At 47.6% G+C, this 19366-nt stretch overlaps 11 non-coding genes across 11 annotated transcripts; 2 read left to right on the top strand and 9 right to left on the bottom strand.

Annotated features, from left to right (window-relative positions):
• Window positions 1–1641: 1641 nt before the first annotated feature.
• Window positions 1642–1714, bottom strand: trnav-cac (transfer RNA valine (anticodon CAC)). The gene has a single exon. It is a non-coding gene; the product is annotated as a tRNA-Val (tRNA).
• Window positions 1715–2376: 662 nt separating this feature from the next.
• On the top strand, window positions 2377–2448 carry trnae-cuc (transfer RNA glutamic acid (anticodon CUC)). The gene has a single exon. It is a non-coding gene; the product is annotated as a tRNA-Glu (tRNA).
• Window positions 2449–3394: 946 nt separating this feature from the next.
• trnav-cac (transfer RNA valine (anticodon CAC)) lies at window positions 3395–3467 on the bottom strand. The gene has a single exon. It is a non-coding gene; the product is annotated as a tRNA-Val (tRNA).
• A 662-nt stretch (window positions 3468–4129) lies between these two features.
• On the top strand, window positions 4130–4201 carry trnae-cuc (transfer RNA glutamic acid (anticodon CUC)). The gene has a single exon. It is a non-coding gene; the product is annotated as a tRNA-Glu (tRNA).
• Window positions 4202–5146: 945 nt separating this feature from the next.
• Window positions 5147–5219, bottom strand: trnav-cac (transfer RNA valine (anticodon CAC)). The gene has a single exon. It is a non-coding gene; the product is annotated as a tRNA-Val (tRNA).
• A 1675-nt stretch (window positions 5220–6894) lies between these two features.
• On the bottom strand, window positions 6895–6967 carry trnav-cac (transfer RNA valine (anticodon CAC)). Its single transcript has one exon. It is a non-coding gene; the product is annotated as a tRNA-Val (tRNA).
• A 1675-nt stretch (window positions 6968–8642) lies between these two features.
• trnav-cac (transfer RNA valine (anticodon CAC)) lies at window positions 8643–8715 on the bottom strand. Its single transcript has one exon. It is a non-coding gene; the product is annotated as a tRNA-Val (tRNA).
• A 1674-nt stretch (window positions 8716–10389) lies between these two features.
• Window positions 10390–10462, bottom strand: trnav-cac (transfer RNA valine (anticodon CAC)). The gene has a single exon. It is a non-coding gene; the product is annotated as a tRNA-Val (tRNA).
• A 2741-nt stretch (window positions 10463–13203) lies between these two features.
• trnav-cac (transfer RNA valine (anticodon CAC)) lies at window positions 13204–13276 on the bottom strand. Its single transcript has one exon. It is a non-coding gene; the product is annotated as a tRNA-Val (tRNA).
• Window positions 13277–14955: 1679 nt separating this feature from the next.
• On the bottom strand, window positions 14956–15028 carry trnav-cac (transfer RNA valine (anticodon CAC)). The gene has a single exon. It is a non-coding gene; the product is annotated as a tRNA-Val (tRNA).
• Window positions 15029–17769: 2741 nt separating this feature from the next.
• On the bottom strand, window positions 17770–17842 carry trnav-cac (transfer RNA valine (anticodon CAC)). The gene has a single exon. It is a non-coding gene; the product is annotated as a tRNA-Val (tRNA).
• Between the last annotated feature and the right edge of the window lie 1524 nt (window positions 17843–19366).

The raw sequence follows: 19366 nt of genomic DNA on the forward strand, positions 1-19366 counted from the left end.
TTATTTAATCTGATAATTGTCAGTGGCTGATGAAATACCAGCAGCTGGCCTCCTTTGTAATGCCATCATGTCCACTTGCTAGCATCAGTTCTTTCTTCAGACGACTTTAATCAAGCACATGGAAACTGACTTGATCCCGGTATAAAATCTCTTCCTCGTACTACACAAGATTCAGAAACACAAAGCAACCGCTGTTTTCATAGCCCATCAGTTAACAAGACTCTTCTCACTATCATAATTGGATTGGTAAGGTATCGTTGCATTTCAGAAGGATCAATGATTTCACACTCAAATTCTGCAAGGTCTCTGCTTCGGACAACCGCTAAGAAGCATCTACGTTGTGATCATTGAACATCAAAATCAAGGCACTTGGTTGCATCTTTTCTTTGCATAATTTTATTTCTCACATGCTGTTTGGATTCTGAGCCAAATGTAGAACTATTCAGACAGCGAAAACTGACACTTTGTGGAACGTCACACATTGGGTCGGTGTGTGAGGAATAAGAGTGCTACAGAGCACTTTGGCGAAATGTGCCGTGAAGACAAAATGCCTAGCCAGGTCTGACCTGAAGGGGCACTTGTGAGTATTTCTGTATGACAGAGCGCAAAGCACTACTGTGGGGGGTCCCTGGTGGTCTAGCGGTCAGGATTTGGCGCTCTCACCGCCACGGCCCGGGTTCGATTCCTGGTCAGGGAACTCCAGGGGCGTCTGTTGGGGATTCTTTTTTTTTTTTTTTTTTTTGTCTTTCCCTCCACTTCCCATTGTGACCCTTTTGGTTAGCTTCTGACTTTTGTGACCTAACCGATGTCCTCCCAGCATAGTTGTGCCCTCAGCTTACTTCTCATTCTTCAGTTTTTCACTCCTGGCCACTAAAACGAGCAACAGGGCATTTTCAAGTCAGCTGCACGACAACACAGACGTTCCACCTGCATGGGAGAACACAGCACATTCAGCAGGTCCTATGCGGCCTCTCACAAGAAGGCAGAACGAGTCACGCTGATGTTTTGTTGACGGCGGGACTCTTCATGTTCACGTCTCAGAGGGTCATGGGCTTCTATGCCTCAAGAAGACAGCACCCAGCGTGGGGCTCCAACCCACGACTCTGAGATTAAGAGTCTCATGCTCTACCGACTGAGCTAGCCGGGCCAAGACACAGACGCGAGACCTCAGGACCGGCAACGTTCTGATCTGGTTCTTCTCTGAGAAATGCCTTCTGACTCTGAACCCCATAAAGCACAGCGGTGCTCTTGCTCTCGCCGTCTCCTTGCAAAGTCTCTGCTCCGGACAACCGCTAAGAGGCATCTACGTCGTGATCATTGAACATCAAAATCAAGGCGCTGTGCTCTTGCTCTCGCTGTCTCCTTGCAAGGTCTCTGCTCCGGACAACCGCTAAGAGGCATCTACGTCGTAATCGTTGAACATGAAAATCAAGCCGCTTGGTTGCATCTTTTCTTTGGCATAATTTTACTTCTCACATGCTGGTTGAATTATGAGCCAAATGTAGAGCTATTCAGACAGCGAAAACTCAGACTTTGTGGAATGTCACGCATTAGCTCGGTGTGTGAAACTACGGAATAATGGCAACTTGGTTTCACCGGTGTCTTGGTTTTGAAGCTTGGGCCAAAAGCAATAGGCAGGCATGTTTCCACTCGGTTTCGAACCGAGGACCTTTCGCGTGTGAGGCGAACGTGATAACCACTACACTATGGAAACAACTCACATTCAGCACCTTCCTCAACCAAAGGAAATTTTATTTAATCTGATAATTGTCAGTGGCTGATGAAATACCAGCAGCTGGCCTCCTTTGTAATGCCATCATGTCCACTTGCTAGCATCAGTTCTTTCTTCAGACGACTTTAATCAAGCACATGGAAACTGACTTGATCCCGGTATAAAATCTCTTCCTCGTACTACACAAGATTCAGAAACACAAAGCAACCGCTGTTTTCATAGCCCATCAGTTAACAAGACTCTTCTCACTATCATAATTGGATTGGTAAGGTATCGTTGCATTTCAGAAGGATCAATGATTTCACACTCAAATTCTGCAAGGTCTCTGCTTCGGACAACCGCTAAGAAGCATCTACGTTGTGATCATTGAACATCAAAATCAAGGCACTTGGTTGCATCTTTTCTTTGCATAATTTTATTTCTCACATGCTGTTTGGATTCTGAGCCAAATGTAGAACTATTCAGACAGCGAAAACTGACACTTTGTGGAACGTCACACATTGGGTCGGTGTGTGAGGAATAAGAGTGCTACAGAGCACTTTGGCGAAATGTGCCGTGAAGACAAAATGCCTAGCCAGGTCTGACCTGAAGGGGCACTTGTGAGTATTTCTGTATGACAGAGCGCAAAGCACTACTGTGGGAGGTCCCTGGTGGTCTAGCGGTCAGGATTTGGCGCTCTCACCGCCACGGCCCGGGTTCGATTCCCGGTCAGGGAACTCCAGGGGCATCTACTTGGGATTCTTTTTTTTTTTTTTTTTTTTTTGTCTTTCCCTCCACTTCCCATTGTGACCCTTTTGGTTAGCTTCTGACTTTTGTGACCTAACCGATGTCCTCCCAGCATAGTTGTGCCCTCAGCTTACTTCTCATTCTTCAGTTTTTCACTCCTGGCCACTAAAACGAGCAACAGGGCATTTTCAAGTCAGCTGCACGACAACACAGACGTTCCACCTGCATGGGAGAACACAGCACATTCAGCAGGTCCTATGCGGCCTCTCACAAGAAGGCAGAACGAGTCACGCTGATGTTTTGTTGACGGCGGGACTCTTCATGTTCACGTCTCGGAGGGTCATGGGCTTCTATGCCTCAAGAAGACAGCACCCAGCGTGGGGCTCCAACCCACGACTCTGAGATTAAGAGTCTCATGCTCTACCGACTGAGCTAGCCGGGCCAAGACACAGACGCGAGACCTCAGGACCGGCAACGTTCTGATCTGGTTCTTCTCTGAGAAATGCCTTCTGACTCTGAACCCCATAAAGCACAGCGGTGCTCTTGCTCTCGCCGTCTCCTTGCAAAGTCTCTGCTCCGGACAACCGCTAAGAGGCATCTACGTCGTGATCATTGAACATCAAAATCAAGGCGCTGTGCTCTTGCTCTCGCTGTCTCCTTGCAAGGTCTCTGCTCCGGACAACCGCTAAGAGGCATCTACGTCGTAATCGTTGAACATGAAAATCAAGCCGCTTGGTTGCATCTTTTCTTTGGCATAATTTTACTTCTCACATGCTGGTTGAATTATGAGCCAAATGTAGAGCTATTCAGACAGCGAAAACTCAGACTTTGTGGAATGTCACGCATTAGCTCGGTGTGTGAAACTACGGAATAATGGCAACTTGGTTTCACCGGTGTCTTGGTTTTGAAGCTTGGGCCAAAAGCAATAGGCAGGCATGTTTCCACTCGGTTTCGAACCGAGGACCTTTCGCGTGTGAGGCGAACGTGATAACCACTACACTATGGAAACAACTCACATTCAGCACCTTCCTCAACCAAAGGAAATTTTATTTAATCTGATAATTGTCAGTGGCTGATGAAATACCAGCAGCTGGCCTCCTTTGTAATGCCATCATGTCCACTTGCTAGCATCAGTTCTTTCTTCAGACGACTTTAATCAAGCACATGGAAACTGACTTGATCCCGGTATAAAATCTCTTCCTCGTACTACACAAGATTCAGAAACACAAAGCAACCGCTGTTTTCATAGCCCATCAGTTAACAAGACTCTTCTCACTATCATAATTGGATTGGTAAGGTATCGTTGCATTTCAGAAGGATCAATGATTTCACACTCAAATTCTGCAAGGTCTCTGCTTCGGACAACCGCTAAGAAGCATCTACGTTGTGATCATTGAACATCAAAATCAAGGCACTTGGTTGCATCTTTTCTTTGCATAATTTTATTTCTCACATGCTGTTTGGATTCTGAGCCAAATGTAGAACTATTCAGACAGCGAAAACTGACACTTTGTGGAACGTCACACATTGGGTCGGTGTGTGAGGAATAAGAGTGCTACAGAGCACTTTGGCGAAATGTGCCGTGAAGACAAAATGCCTAGCCAGGTCTGACCTGAAGGGGCACTTGTGAGTATTTCTGTATGACAGAGCGCAAAGCACTACTGTGGGAGGTCCCTGGTGGTCTAGCGGTCAGGATTTGGCGCTCTCACCGCCACGGCCCGGGTTCGATTCCCGGTCAGGGAACTCCAGGGGCATCTGCTTGGGATTCTTTTTTTTTTTTTTTTTTTTTGTCTTTCCCTCCACTTCCCATTGTGACCCTTTTGGTTAGCTTCTGACTTTTGTGACCTAACCGATGTCCTCCCAGCATAGTTGTGCCCTCAGCTTACTTCTCATTCTTCAGTTTTTCACTCCTGGCCACTAAAACGAGCAACAGGGCATTTTCAAGTCAGCTGCACGACAACACTGACGTTCCACCTGCATGGGAGAACACAGCACATTCAGCAGGTCCTATGCGGCCTCTCACAAGAAGGCAGAACGAGTCACGCTGATGTTTTGTTGACGGCGGGACTCTTCATGTACACGTCTCGGAGGGTCATGGGCTTCTATGCCTCAAGAAGACAGCACCCAGCGTGGGGCTCCAACCCACGACTCTGAGATTAAGAGTCTCATGCTCTACCGACTGAGCTAGCCGGGCCAAGACACAGACGCGAGACCTCAGGACCGGCAACTTTCTGATCTGGTTCTTCTCTGAGAAATGCCTTCTGACTCTGAACCCCATAAAGCACAGCGGTGCTCTTGCTCTCGCCGTCTCCTTGCAAAGTCTCTGCTCCGGACAACCGCTAAGAGGCATCTACGTCGTGATCATTGAACATCAAAATCAAGGCGCTGTGCTCTTGCTCTCGCTGTCTCCTTGCAAGGTCTCTGCTCCGGACAACCGCTAAGAGGCATCTATGTCGTAATCGTTGAACATGAAAATCAAGCCGCTTGGTTGCATCTTTTCTTTGGCATAATTTTACTTCTCACATGCTGGTTGAATTATGAGCCAAATGTAGAGCTATTCAGACAGCGAAAACTCAGACTTTGTGGAATGTCACGCATTAGCTCGGTGTGTGAAACTACGGAATAATGGCAACTTGGTTTCACCGGTGTCTTGGTTTTGTAGCTTGGGCCAAAAGCGATAGGCAGGCATGTTTCCACTCGGTTTCGAACCGAGGACCTTTCGCGTGTGAGGCGAACGTGATAACCACTACACTATGGAAACAACTCACATTCAGCACCTTCCTCAACCAAAGGAAATTTTATTTAATCTGATAATTGTCAGTGGCTGATGAAATACCAGCAGCTGGCCTCCTTTGTAATGCCATCATGTCCACTTGCTAGCATCAGTTCTTTCTTCAGACGACTTTAATCAAGCACATGGAAACTGACTTGATCCCGGTATAAAATCTCTTCCTCGTACTACACAAGATTCAGAAACACAAAGCAACCGCTGTTTTCATAGCCCATCAGTTAACAAGACTCTTCTCACTATCATAATTGGATTGGTAAGGTATCGTTGCATTTCAGAAGGATCAATGATTTCACACTCAAATTCTGCAAGGTCTCTGCTTCGGACAACCGCTAAGAAGCATCTACGTTGTGATCATTGAACATCAAAATCAAGGCACTTGGTTGCATCTTTTCTTTGCATAATTTTATTTCTCACATGCTGTTTGGATTCTGAGCCAAATGTAGAACTATTCAGACAGCGAAAACTGACACTTTGTGGAACGTCACACATTGGGTCGGTGTGTGAGGAATAAGAGTGCTACAGAGCACTTTGGCGAAATGTGCCGTGAAGACAAAATGCCTAGCCAGGTCTGACCTGAAGGGGCACTTGTGAGTATTTCTGTATGACAGAGCGCAAAGCACTACTGTGGGAGGTCCCTGGTGGTCTAGCGGTCAGGATTTGGCGCTCTCACCGCCACAGCCCGGGTTTGATTCCCGGTCAGGGAACTCCAGGGGCGTCTGCTTGGGATTCTTTTTTTTTTTTTTTTTGTCTTTCCCTCCACTTCCCATTGTGACCCTTTTGGTTAGCTTCTGACTTTTGTGACCTAACCGATGTCCTCCCAGCATAGTTGTGCCCTCAGCTTACTTCTCACTCTTCAGTTTTTCACTCCTGGCCACTAAAACGAGCAACAGGGCATTTTCAAGTCAGCTGCACGACAACACAGACGTTCCACCTGCATGGGAGAACACAGCACATTCAGCAGGTCCTATGCGGCCTCTCACAAGAAGGCAGAACGAGTCACGCTGATGTTTTGTTGACGGCGGGACTCTTCATGTTCACGTCTCGGAGGGTCATGGGCTTCTATGCCTCAAGAAGACAGCACCCAGCGTGGGGCTCCAACCCACGACTCTGAGATTAAGAGTCTCATGCTCTACCAACTGAGCTAGCCGGGCCAAGACACAGACGCGAGACCTCAGGACCGGTAACTTTCTGATCTGGTTCTTCTCTGAGAAATGCCTTCTGACTCTGAACCCCATAAAGCACAGCGGTGCTCTTGCTCTCGCCGTCTCCTTGCAAAGTCTCTGCTCCGGACAACCGCTAAGAGGCATCTACGTCGTGATCATTGAACATCAAAATCAAGGCGCTGTGCTCTTGCTCTCGCTGTCTCCTTGCAAGGTCTCTGCTCCGGACAACCGCTAAGAGGCATCTATGTCGTAATCGTTGAACATGAAAATCAAGCCGCTTGGTTGCATCTTTTCTTTGGCATAATTTTACTTCTCACATGCTGGTTGAATTATGAGCCAAATGTAGAGCTATTCAGACAGCGAAAACTCAGACTTTGTGGAATGTCACGCATTAGCTCGGTGTGTGAAACTACGGAATAATGGCAACTTGGTTTCACCGGTGTCTTGGTTTTGTAGCTTGGGCCAAAAGCGATAGGCAGGCATGTTTCCACTCGGTTTCGAACCGAGGACCTTTCGCGTGTGAGGCGAACGTGATAACCACTACACTATGGAAACAACTCACATTCAGCACCTTCCTCAACCAAAGGAAATTTTATTTAATCTGATAATTGTCAGTGGCTGATGAAATACCAGCAGCTGGCCTCCTTTGTAATGCCATCATGTCCACTTGCTAGCATCAGTTCTTTCTTCAGACGACTTTAATCAAGCACATGGAAACTGATTTGATCCCGGTATAAAATCTCTTCCTCGTACTACACAAGATTCAGAAACACAAAGCAACCGCTGTTTTCATAGCCCATCAGTTAACAAGACTCTTCTCACTATCATAATTGGATTGGTAAGGTATCGTTGCATTTCAGAAGGATCAATGATTTCACACTCAAATTCTGCAAGGTCTCTGCTTCGGACAACCGCTAAGAAGCATCTACGTTGTGATCATTGAACATCAAAATCAAGGCACTTGGTTGCATCTTTTCTTTGCATAATTTTATTTCTCACATGCTGTTTGGATTCTGAGCCAAATGTAGAACTATTCAGACAGCGAAAACTGACACTTTGTGGAACGTCACACATTGGGTCGGTGTGTGAGGAATAAGAGTGCTACAGAGCACTTTGGCGAAATGTGCCGTGAAGACAAAATGCCTAGCCAGGTCTGACCTGAAGGGGCACTTGTGAGTATTTCTGTATGACAGAGCGCAAAGCACTACTGTGGGAGGTCCCTGGTGGTCTAGCGGTCAGGATTTGGCGCTCTCACCGCCACAGCCCGGGTTTGATTCCCGGTCAGGGAACTCCAGGGGCGTCTGCTTGGGATTCTTTTTTTTTTTTTTTTTGTCTTTCCCTCCACTTCCCATTGTGACCCTTTTGGTTAGCTTCTGACTTTTGTGACCTAACCGATGTCCTCCCAGCATAGTTGTGCCCTCAGCTTACTTCTCACTCTTCAGTTTTTCACTCCTGGCCACTAAAACGAGCAACAGGGCATTTTCAAGTCAGCTGCACGACAACACAGACGTTCCACCTGCATGGGAGAACACAGCACATTCAGCAGGTCCTATGCGGCCTCTCACAAGAAGGCAGAACGAGTCACGCTGATGTTTTGTTGACGGCGGGACTCTTCATGTTCACGTCTCGGAGGGTCATGGGCTTCTATGCCTCAAGAAGACAGCACCCAGCGTGGGGCTCCAACCCACGACTCTGAGATTAAGAGTCTCATGCTCTACCGACTGAGCTAGCCGGGCCAAGACACAGACGCGAGACCTCAGGACCGGCAACTTTCTGATCTGGTTCTTCTCTGAGAAATGCCTTCTGACTCTGAACCCCATAAAGCACAGCGGTGCTCTTGCTCTCGCCGTCTCCTTGCAAAGTCTCTGCTCCGGACAACCGCTAAGAGGCATCTACGTCGTGATCATTGAACATCAAAATCAAGGCGCTGTGCTCTTGCTCTCGCTGTCTCCTTGCAAGGTCTCTGCTCCGGACAACCGCTAAGAGGCATCTATGTCGTAATCGTTGAACATGAAAATCAAGCCGCTTGGTTGCATCTTTTCTTTGGCATAATTTTACTTCTCACATGCTGGTTGAATTATGAGCCAAATGTAGAGCTATTCAGACAGCGAAAACTCAGACTTTGTGGAATGTCACGCATTAGCTCGGTGTGTGAAACTACGGAATAATGGCAACTTGGTTTCACCGGTGTCTTGGTTTTGAAGCTTGGGCCAAAAGCGATAGGCAGGCATGTTTCCACTCGGTTTCGAACCGAGGACCTTTCGCGTGTGAGGCGAACGTGATAACCACTACACTATGGAAACAACTCACATTCAGCACCTTCCTCAACCAAAGGAAATTTTATTTAATCTGATAATTGTCAGTGGCTGATGAAATACCAGCAGCTGGCCTCCTTTGTAATGCCATCATGTCCACTTGCTAGCATCAGTTCTTTCTTCAGACGACTTTAATCAAGCACATGGAAACTGACTTGATCCCGGTATAAAATCTCTTCCTCGTACTACACAAGATTCAGAAACACAAAGCAACCGCTGTTTTCATAGCCCATCAGTTAACAAGACTCTTCTCACTATAATAATTGGATTGGTAAGGTATCGTTGCATTTCAGAAGGATCAATGATTTCACACTCAAATTCTGCAAGGTCTCTGCTTCGGACAACCGCTAAGAAGCATCTACGTTGTGATCATTGAACATCAAAATCAAGGCACTTGGTTGCATCTTTTCTTTGCATAATTTTATTTCTCACATGCTGTTTGGATTCTGAGCCAAATGTAGAACTATTCAGACAGTGAAAACTGACACTTTGTGGAACGTCACACATTGGGTCGGTGTGTGAGGAATAAGAGTGCTACAGAGCACTTTGGCGAAATGTGCCGTGAAGACAAAATGCCTAGCCAGGTCTGACCTGAAGGGGCACTTGTGAGTATTTCTGTATGACAGAGCGCAAAGCACTACTGTGGGGGGTCCCTGGTGGTCTAGCGGTCAGGATTTGGCGCTCTCACCGCCACAGCCCGGGTTCGATTCCCGGTCAGGGAACTCCAGGGGCGTCTGCTTGGGATTCTTTTTTTTTTTTTTTTGTCTTTCCCTCCACTTCCCATTGTGACCCTTTTGGTTAGCTTCTGACTTTTGTGACCTAACCGATGTCCTCCCAGCATAGTTGTGCCCTCAGCTTACTTCTCACTCTTCAGTTTTTCACTCCTGGCCACTAAAACGAGCAACAGGGCATTTTCAAGTCAGCTGCACGACAACACAGACGTTCCACCTGCATGGGAGAACACAGCACATTCAGCAGGTCCTATGCGGCCTCTCACAAGAAGGCAGAACGAGTCACGCTGATGTTTTGTTGACGGCGGGACTCTTCATGTTCACGTCTCGGAGGGTCATGGGCTTCTATGCCTCAAGAAGACAGCACCCAGCGTGGGGCTCCAAACCACGACTCTGAGATTAAGAGTCTCATGCTCTACCGACTGAGCTAGCCGGGCCAAGACACAGACGCGAGACCTCAGGACCGGCAACTTTCTGATCTGGTTCTTCTCTGAGAAATGCCTTCTGACTCTGAACCCCATAAAGCACAGCGGTGCTCTTGCTCTCGCCGTCTCCTTGCAAAGTCTCTGCTCCGGACAACCGCTAAGAGGCATCTACGTCGTGATCATTGAACATCAAAATCAAGGCGCTGTGCTCTTGCTCTCGCTGTCTCCTTGCAAGGTCTCTGCTCCGGACAACCGCTAAGAGGCATCTATGTCGTAATCGTTGAACATGAAAATCAAGCCGCTTGGTTGCATCTTTTCTTTGGCATAATTTTACTTCTCACATGCTGGTTGAATTATGAGCCAAATGTAGAGCTATTCAGACAGCGAAAACTCAGACTTTGTGGAATGTCACGCATTAGCTCGGTGTGTGAAACTACGGAATAATGGCAACTTGGTTTCACCGGTGTCTTGGTTTTGAAGCTTGGGCCAAAAGCGATAGGCAGGCATGTTTCCACTCGGTTTCGAACCGAGGACCTTTCGCGTGTGAGGCGAACGTGATAACCACTACACTATGGAAACAACTCACATTCAGCACCTTCCTCAACCAAAGGAAATTTTATTTAATCTGATAATTGTCAGTGGCTGATGAAATACCAGCAGCTGGCCTCCTTTGTAATGCCATCATGTCCACTTGCTAGCATCAGTTCTTTCTTCAGACGACTTTAATCAAGCACATGGAAACTGACTTGACCCCGGTATAAAATCTCTTCCTCGTACTACACAAGATTCAGAAACACAAAGCAACCGCTGTTTTCATAGCCCATCAGTTAACAAGACTCTTCTCACTATCATAATTGGATTGGTAAGGTATCGTTGCATTTCAGAAGGATCAATGATTTCACACTCAAATTCTGCAAGGTCTCTGCTTCGGACAACCGCTAAGAAGCATCTACGTTGTGATCATTGAACATCAAAATCAAGGCACTTGGTTGCATCTTTTCTTTGCATAATTTTATTTCTCACATGCTGTTTGGATTCTGAGCCAAATGTAGAACTATTCAGACAGCGAAAACTGACACTTTGTGGAACGTCACACATTGGGTCGGTGTGTGAGGAATAAGAGTGCTACAGAGCACTTTGGCGAAATGTGCCGTGAAGACAAAATGCCTAGCCAGGTCTGACCTGAAGGGGCACTTGTGAGTATTTCTGTATGACAGAGCGCAAAGCACTACTGTGGGGGTCCCTGGTGGTCTAGCGGTCAGGATTTGGCGCTCTCACCGCCACAGCCCGGGTTTGATTCCCGGTCAGGGAACTCCAGGGGCGTCTGCTTGGGATTCTTTTTTTTTTTTTTTTGTCTTTCCCTCCACTTCCCATTGTGACCCTTTTGGTTAGCTTCTGACTTTTGTGACCTAACCGATGTCCTCCCAGCATAGTTGTGCCCTCAGCTTACTTCTCACTCTTCAGTTTTTCACTCCTGGCCACTAAAACGAGCAACAGGGCATTGTCAAGTCAGCTGCACGACAACATAGACGTTCCACCTGCATGGGAGAACACAGCACATTCAGCAGGTCCTATGCGGCCTCTCACAAGAAGGCAGAACGAGTCACGCTGATGTTTTGTTGACGGCGGGACTCTTCATGTTCACGTCTCGGAGGGTCATGGGCTTCTATGCCTCAAGAAGACAGCACCCAGCGTGGGGCTCCAACCCACGACTCTGAGATTAAGAGTCTCATGCTCTACCGACTGAGCTAGCCGGGCCAAGACACAGACGCGAGACCTCAGGACCGGCAACTTTCTGATCTGGTTCTTCTCTGAGAAATGCCTTCTGACTCTGAACCCCATAAAGCACAGCGGTGCTCTTGCTCTCGCCGTCTCCTTGCAAAGTCTCTGCTCCGGACAACCGCTAAGAGGCATCTACGTCGTGATCATTGAACATCAAAATCAAGGCGCTGTGCTCTTGCTCTCGCTGTCTCCTTGCAAGGTCTCTGCTCCGGACAACCGCTAAGAAGCATCTACGTTGTGATCATTGAACATCAAAATCAAGGCACTTGGTTGCATCTTTTCTTTGCATAATTTTATTTCTCACATGCTGTTTGGATTCTGAGCCAAATGTAGAACTATTCAGACAGCGAAAACTGACACTTTGTGGAACGTCACACATTGGGTCGGTGTGTGAGGAATAAGAGTGCTACAGAGCACTTTGGCGAAATGTGCCGTGAAGACAAAATGCCTAGCCAGGTCTGACCTGAAGGGGCACTTGTGAGTATTTCTGTATGACAGAGCGCAAAGCACTACTGTGGGGGGTCCCTGGTGGTCTAGCGGTCAGGATTTGGCACTCTCACCGCCACGGCCCGGGTTCGATTCCCGGTCAGGGAACTCCAGGGGCGTCTGCTTGGGATTCTTTTTTTTTTTTTTTTTTTTGTCTTTCCCTCCACTTCCCATTGTGACCCTTTTGGTTAGCTTCTGACTTTTGTGACCTAACCGATGTCCTCCCAGCATAGTTGTGCCCTCAGCTTACTTCTCACTCTTCAGTTTTTCACTCCTGGCCACTAAAACGAGCAACAGGGCATTTTCAAGTCAGCTGCACGACAACACAGACGTTCCACCTGCATGGGAGAACACAGCACATTCAGCAGGTCCTATGCGGCCTCTCACAAGAAGGCAGAACGAGTCACGCTGATGTTTTGTTGATGGCGGGACTCTTCATGTTCACGTCTCGGAGGGTCATGGGCTTCTATGCCTCAAGAAGACAGCACCCAGCGTGGGGCTCCAACCCACGACTCTGAGATTAAGAGTCTCATGCTCTACCAACTGAGCTAGCCGGGCCAAGACACAGACGCGAGACCTCAGGACCGGCAACTTTCTGATCTGGTTCTTCTCTGAGAAATGCCTTCTGACTCTGAACCCCATAAAGCACAGCGGTGCTCTTGCTCTCGCCGTCTCCTTGCAAAGTCTCTGCTCCGGACAACCGCTAAGAGGCATCTACGTCGTGATCATTGAACATCAAAATCAAGGCGCTGTGCTCTTGCTCTCGCTGTCTCCTTGCAAGGTCTCTGCTCCGGACAACCGCTAAGAGGCATCTATGTCGTAATCGTTGAACATGAAAATCAAGCCGCTTGGTTGCATCTTTTCTTTGGCATAATTTTACTTCTCACATGCTGGTTGAATTATGAGCCAAATGTAGAGCTATTCAGACAGCGAAAACTCAGACTTTGTGGAATGTCACGCATTAGCTCGGTGTGTGAAACTACGGAATAATGGCAACTTGGTTTCACCGGTGTCTTGGTTTTGAAGCTTGGGCCAAAAGCGATGGGCAGGCATGTTTCCACTCGGTTTCGAACCGAGGACCTTTCGCATGTGAGGCGAACGTGATAACCACTACACTATGGAAACAACTCACATTCAGCACCTTCCTCAACCAAAGGAAATTTTATTTAATCTGATAATTGTCAGTGGCTGATGAAATACCAGCAGCTGGCCTCCTTTGTAATGCCATCATGTCCACTTGCTAGCATCAGTTCTTTCTTCAGACGACTTTAATCAAGCACATGGAAACTGACTTGACCCCGGTATAAAATCTCTTCCTCGTACTACACAAGATTCAGAAACACAAAGCAACCGCTGTTTTCATAGCCCATCAGTTAACAAGACTCTTCTCACTATCATAATTGGATTGGTAAGGTATCGTTGCATTTCAGAAGGATCAATGATTTCACACTCAAATTCTGCAAGGTCTCTGCTTCGGACAACCGCTAAGAAGCATCTACGTTGTGATCATTGAACATCAAAATCAAGGCACTTGGTTGCATCTTTTCTTTGCATAATTTTATTTCTCACATGCTGTTTGGATTCTGAGCCAAATGTAGAACTATTCAGACAGCGAAAACTGACACTTTGTGGAACGTCACACATTGGGTCGGTGTGTGAGGAATAAGAGTGCTACAGAGCACTTTGGCGAAATGTGCCGTGAAGACAAAATGCCTAGCCAGGTCTGACCTGAAGGGGCACTTGTGAGTATTTCTGTATGACAGAGCGCAAAGCACTACTGTGGGGGGTCCCTGGTGGTCTAGCGGTCAGGATTTGGCGCTCTCACCGCCACGGCCCGGGTTCGATTCCTGGTCAGGGAACTCCAGGGGCGTCTGCTTGGGATTCTTTTTTTTTTTTTTTTTTTTTGTCTTTCCCTCCACTTCCCATTGTGACCCTTTTGGTTAGCTTCTGACTTTTGTGACCTAACCGATGTCCTCCCAGCATAGTTGTGCCCTCAGCTTACTTCTCATTCTTCAGTTTTTCACTCCTGGCCACTAAAACAAGCAACAGGGCATTTTCAAGTCAGCTGCACGACAACACAGACGTTCCACCTGCATGGGAGAACACAGCACATTCAGCAGGTCCTATGCGGCCTCTCACAAGAAGGCAGAACGAGTCACGCTGATGTTTTGTTGACGGCGGGACTCTTCATGTTCACGTCTCGGAGGGTCATGGGCTTCTATGCCTCAAGAAGACAGCACCCAGCGTGGGGCTCCAACCCACGACTCTGAGATTAAGAGTCTCATGCTCTACCGACTGAGCTAGCCGGGCCAAGACACAGACGCGAGACCTCAGGACCGGCAACTTTCTGATCTGGTTCTTCTCTGAGAAATGCCTTCTGACTCTGAACCCCATAAAGCACAGCGGTGCTCTTGCTCTCGCCGTCTCCTTGCAAAGTCTCTGCTCCGGACAACCGCTAAGAGGCATCTACGTCGTGATCATTGAACATCAAAATCAAGGCGCTGTGCTCTTGCTCTCGCTGTCTCCTTGCAAGGTCTCTGCTCCGGACAACCGCTAAGAGGCATCTATGTCGTAATCGTTGAACATGAAAATCAAGCCGCTTGGTTGCATCTTTTCTTTGGCATAATTTTACTTCTCACATGCTGGTTGAATTATGAGCCAAATGTAGAGCTATTCAGACAGCGAAAACTCAGACTTTGTGGAATGTCACGCATTAGCTCGGTGTGTGAAACTACGGAATAATGGCAACTTGGTTTCACCGGTGTCTTGGTTTTGAAGCTTGGGCCAAAAGCCATAGGCAGGCATGTTTCCACTCGGTTTCGAACCGAGGACCTTTCGCGTGTGAGGCGAACGTGATAACCACTACACTATGGAAACAACTCACATTCAGCACCTTCCTCAACCAAAGGAAATTTTATTTAATCTGATAATTGTCAGTGGCTGATGAAATAGCAGCAGCTGGCCTCCTTTGTAATGCCATCATGTCCACTTGCTAGCATCAGTTCTTTCTTCAGACGACTTTAATCAAGCACATGGAAACTGACTTGACCCCGGTATAAAATCTCTTCCTCGTACTACACAAGATTCAGAAACACAAAGCAACCGCTGTTTTCATAGCCCATCAGTTAACAAAACTCTTCTCACTATCATAATTGGATTGGTAAGGTATCGTTGCATTTCAGAAGGATCAATGATTTCACACTCAAATTCTGCAAGGTCTCTGCTTCGGACAACCGCTAAGAAGCATCTACGTTGTGATCATTGAACATCAAAATCAAGGCACTTGGTTGCATCTTTTCTTTGCATAATTTTATTTCTCACATGCTGTTTGGATTCTGAGCCAAATGTAGAACTATTCAGACAGCGAAAACTAACACTTTGTGGAACGTCACACATTGGGTCGGTGTGTGAGGAATAAGAGTGCTACAGAGCACTTTGGCGAAATGTGCCGTGAAGACAAAATGCCTAGCCAGGTCTGACCTGAAGGGGCACTTGTGAGTATTTCTGTATGACAGAGCGCAAAGCACTACTGTGGGGGTCCCTGGTGGTCTAGCGGTCAGGATTTGGCGCTCTCACCGCCACAGCCCGGGTTTGATTCCCGGTCAGGGAACTCCAGGGGCGTCTGCTTGGGATTCTTTTTTTTTTTTTTTTGTCTTTCCCTCCACTTCCCATTGTGACCCTTTTGGTTAGCTTCTGACTTTTGTGACCTAACCGATGTCCTCCCAGCATAGTTGTGCCCTCAGCTTACTTCTCACTCTTCAGTTTTTCACTCCTGGCCACTAAAACGAGCAACAGGGCATTGTCAAGTCAGCTGCACGACAACACAGACGTTCCACCTGCATGGGAGAACACAGCACATTCAGCAGGTCCTATGCGGCCTCTCACAAGAAGGCAGAACGAGTCACGCTGATGTTTTGTTGACGGCGGGACTCTTCATGTTCACGTCTCGGAGGGTCATGGGCTTCTATGCCTCAAGAAGACAGCACCCAGCGTGGGGCTCCAACCCACGACTCTGAGATTAAGAGTCTCATGCTCTACCGACTGAGCTAGCCGGGCCAAGACACAGACGCGAGACCTCAGGACCGGCAACTTTCTGATCTGGTTCTTCTCTGAGAAATGCCTTCTGACTCTGAACCCCATAAAGCACAGCGGTGCTCTTGCTCTCGCCGTCTCCTTGCAAAGTCTCTGCTCCGGACAACCGCTAAGAGGCATCTACGTCGTGATCATTGAACATCAAAATCAAGGCGCTGTGCTCTTGCTCTCGCTGTCTCCTTGCAAGGTCTCTGCTCCGGAAAACCGCTAAGAAGCATCTACGTTGTGATCATTGAACATCAAAATCAAGGCACTTGGTTGCATCTTTTCTTTGCATAATTTTATTTCTCACATGCTGTTTGGATTCTGAGCCAAATGTAGAACTATTCAGACAGCGAAAACTGACACTTTGTGGAACGTCACACATTGGGTCGGTGTGTGAGGAATAAGAGTGCTACAGAGCACTTTGGCGAAATGTGCCGTGAAGACAAAATGCCTAGCCAGGTCTGACCTGAAGGGGCACTTGTGAGTATTTCTGTATGACAGAGCGCAAAGCACTACTGTGGGGGGTCCCTGGTGGTCTAGCGGTCAGGATTTGGCACTCTCACCGCCACGGCCCGGGTTCGATTCCCGGTCAGGGAACTCCAGGGGCGTCTGCTTGGGATTCTTTTTTTTTTTTTTTTTTTTGTCTTTCCCTCCACTTCCCATTGTGACCCTTTTGGTTAGCTTCTGACTTTTGTGACCTAACCGATGTCCTCCCAGCATAGTTGTGCCCTCAGCTTACTTCTCATTCTTCAGTTTTTCACTCCTGGCCACTAAAACGAGCAACAGGGCATTTTCAAGTCAGCTGCACGACAACACAGACGTTCCACCTGCATGGGAGAACACAGCACATTCAGCAGGTCCTATGCGGCCTCTCACAAGAAGGCAGAACAAGTCACGCTGATGTTTTGTTGATGGCGGGACTCTTCATGTTCACGTCTCGGAGGGTCATGGGCTTCTATGCCTCAAGAAGACAGCACCCAGCGTGGGGCTCCAACCCACGACTCTGAGATTAAGAGTCTCATGCTCTACCAACTGAGCTAGCCGGGCCAAGACACAGACGCGAGACCTCAGGACCGGCAACTTTCTGATCTGGTTCTTCTCTGAGAAATGCCTTCTGACTCTGAACCCCATAAAGCACAGCGGTGCTCTTGCTCTCGCCGTCTCCTTGCAAAGTCTCTGCTCCGGACAACCGCTAAGAGGCATCTACGTCGTGATCATTGAACATCAAAATCAAGGCGCTGTGCTTTTGCTCTCGCTGTCTCCTTGCAAGGTCTCTGCTCCGGACAACCGCTAAGAGGCATCTATGTCGTAATCGTTGAACATGAAAATCAAGCCGCTTGGTTGCATCTTTTCTTTGGCATAATTTTACTTCTCACATGCTGGTTGAATTATGAGCCAAATGTAGAGCTATTCAGACAGCGAAAACTCAGACTTTGTGGAATGTCACGCATTAGCTCGGTGTGTGAAACTACGGAATAATGGCAACTTGGTTTCACCGGTGTCTTGGTTTTGAAGCTTGGGCCAAAAGCGATGGGCAGGTATGTTTCCACTCGGTTTCGAACCGAGGACCTTTCGCATGTGAGGCGAACGTGATAACCACTACACTATGGAAACAACTCACATTCAGCACCTTCCTCAACCAAAGGAAATTTTATTTAATCTGATAATTGTCAGTGGCTGATGAAATACCAGCAGCTGGCCTCCTTTGTAATGCCATCATGTCCACTTGCTAGCATCAGTTCTTTCTTCAGACGACTTTAATCAAGCACATGGAAACTGACTTGACCCCGGTATAAAATCTCTTCCTCGTACTACACAAGATTCAGAAACACAAAGCAACCGCTGTTTTCATAGCCCATCAGTTAACAAGACTCTTCTCACTATCATAATTGGATTGGTAAGGTATCGTTGCATTTCAGAAGGATCAATGATTTCACACTCAAATTCTGCAAGGTCTCTGCTTCGGACAACCGCTAAGAAGCATCTACGTTGTGATCATTGAACATCAAAATCAAGGCACTTGGTTGCATCTTTTCTTTGCATAATTTTATTTCTCACATGCTGTTTGGATTCTGAGCCAAATGTAGAACTATTCAGACAGCGAAAACTGACACTTTGTGGAACGTCACACATTGGGTCGGTGTGTGAGGAATAAGAGTGCTACAGAGCACTTTGGCGAAATGTGCCGTGAAGACAAAATGCCTAGCCAGGTCTGACCTGAAGGGGCACTTGTGAGTATTTCTGTATGACAGAGCGCAAAGCACTACTGTGGGGGGTCCCCGGTGGTCTAGCGGTCAGGATTTGGCGCTCTCACCGCCACGGCCCGGGTTCGATTCCCGGTCAGGGAACTCCAGGGGCGTCTGCTTGGGATTCTTTTTTTTTTTTTTTTTTTGTCTTTCCCTCCACTTCCCATTGTGACCCTTTTGGTTAGCTTCTGACTTTTGTGACCTAACCGATGTCCTCCCAGCATAGTTGTGCCCTCAGCTTACTTCTCATTCTTCAGTTTTTCACTCCTGGCCACTAAAATGAGCAACAGGGCATTTTCAAGTCAGCTGCACGACAACACAGACGTTCCACCTGCATGGGAGAACACAGCACATTCAGCAGGTCCTATGCGGCCTCTCACAAGAAGGCAGAACGAGTCACGCTGATGTTTTGTTGACGGCGGGACTCTTCATGTTCACGTCTCGGAGGGTCATGGGCTTCTATGCCTCAAGAAGACAGCACCCAGCGTGGGGCTCCAACCCACGACTCTGAGATTAAGAGTCTCATGCTCTACCGACTGAGCTAGCCGGGCCAAGACACAGACGCGAGACCTCAGGACCGGCAACTTTCTGATCTGGTTCTTCTCTGAGAAATGCCTTCTGACTCTGAACCCCATAAAGCACAGCGGTGCTCTTGCTCTCGCCGTCTCCTTGCAAAGTCTCTGCTCCGGACAACCGCTAAGAGGCATCTATGTCGTAATCGTTGAACATGAAAATCAAGCCGCTTGGTTGCATCTTTTCTTTGGCATAATTTTACTTCTCACATGCTGGTTGAATTATGAGCCAAATGTAGAGCTATTCAGACAGCGAAAACTCAGACTTTGTGGAATGTCACGCATTAGCTCGGTGTGTGAAACTACGGAATAATGGCAAC

The sequence above is a fragment of the Brienomyrus brachyistius genome, chromosome 5 (assembly GCF_023856365.1).
Source record: "Brienomyrus brachyistius isolate T26 chromosome 5, BBRACH_0.4, whole genome shotgun sequence".
Lineage (NCBI taxonomy): Eukaryota > Metazoa > Chordata > Actinopteri > Osteoglossiformes > Mormyridae > Brienomyrus > Brienomyrus brachyistius.